The sequence below is a fragment of the Sinocyclocheilus anshuiensis genome, unplaced genomic scaffold, assembly GCF_001515605.1.
Source record: "Sinocyclocheilus anshuiensis isolate Anshui unplaced genomic scaffold, SAMN03320099.WGS_v1.1 scaffold101, whole genome shotgun sequence".
Lineage (NCBI taxonomy): Eukaryota > Metazoa > Chordata > Actinopteri > Cypriniformes > Cyprinidae > Sinocyclocheilus > Sinocyclocheilus anshuiensis.
The window spans coordinates 2108987-2110582 of NW_015540892.1; positions in this window are offsets into that span (position 1 = coordinate 2108987).

The following is a 1596-nucleotide window of genomic DNA, read 5'->3' on the forward strand; positions in this document are numbered from 1 at the left end:
GAACTGTTTACAATATTAATAGCATGCATTTAGAAATAATTTGAAGGGTGAATTTTCAGCCAAGGCTTTCATGAAAGGAGCCAGATAACATTTTGTCCTGATTTGTTACTTGTAGGAGATGATGTTAATGGGATTTTTGACTTATCATTCTTGTCATTCTGTTTATGTGTTATTGTTACAGCCTAATGAAGTTGCATAGATACATCACTAAGTGAGTGTGTGCTTGCTTTCATTCCGTGTTACTGTTTAAAAGTCTAGGCTCCTTTTCTCTTTGAGGAGGCCTGCATTTGTGTATGTGTCTGTGTGTGTGTGTGTGTGTGTGTGTGTGTGTGTGTGTGTGTGTGAGTGTGAGTGTGTGTGTGTACCTGGTATTTATCACGTTATGGGGACCAAATGTAGTAATACTAGTCATTTTTGACCTTGTGGGGACATTTTTGAGGTCCCCATGAGGAAACAAGCTTATAAATCATACAGAATGAGTTTTTTTGAGAAAGTAAAAATGCACAAAGTTTCCTGTAAGGGGTAGGTTTAGGGGTAGGGTTGGTGTAGGGCAATAGCACATACAGTTTGTACAGTATAAAAACCATTACGCCTATGGAATGTCCCCATAAAACATGGAAACACAACGTGTGTGTGTGTGTGTGTGTGTGTGTGTGTGTGTGTGTGTGTGTGTGTGTGTGAGAGAGAGAGAGAGAGAGAGAGAGAGAGAGGGCTGAAAGATGACTCACCTATACAGTGGTGTGTAAAATTCATGTTGCCATCAACGCAGCAGGAGTGCACAACATTTTAGTGTTCATGTTAAACTAATTATTCCCTAAAATACAACTACAAGAAAAAGTAACTGATCCCTTTGGATTTACCTTAGCTCACACTAAACTCAGATAGCTTTTGAATAAACCAGTCTAACTATACTCTTTCAATCCTGCACTGTAAATGTTTTATTGTTCAAACAAAGACAAGAAAACCTATGATTATTTGTTTGAGCAGACTTTTGTTGTGTGTTTTAGGGAATTATCCAGAAATCTGGGTTTACAGACTGCACCTGTAAGTGCTTTTTCCATTCCATGCACTGAAGATAGCATAAACAATTTATGAACATTTTAGTAACAAATAAAAATGGTTATGAATACTTTCTTTTCTTCAAACAGAAACCTCTCATAAACCTCTCCATGCTGCATCGCACAACCCTGAAAGTGGTTATTCTTCTACTATGGCCTCCCACAAATTAAGCAATGCATAGGCTAGCTAAGCATTTGTGATCAAACATGATTATTTGTGCTGTGTACTAAATGAAATGAACTGAAACATAAGTATAGTAAAGTAATAGAGTAGAGTAGGTATATTAGCTTTGAAGTTTTTAAGGTTGTAACCTATAAGCAGGGAAACCAGAGATCAGACATCACTGTTTGATGTGCAGATGTTTCTTTGAGGGACTGGCATGAATAATAGATCAGACAACAAAGTGTTCTCCCACAGCGGAGTTTCCCAGCAGGCAGCAACACTGATTCTATAATCTACCTCCTGACTAGGGATAGGCTATAGTTATGGTACCCATAGGCGGAGTTTAGGGTGGGCTTGTGGGGGGGGGGGGGGGGG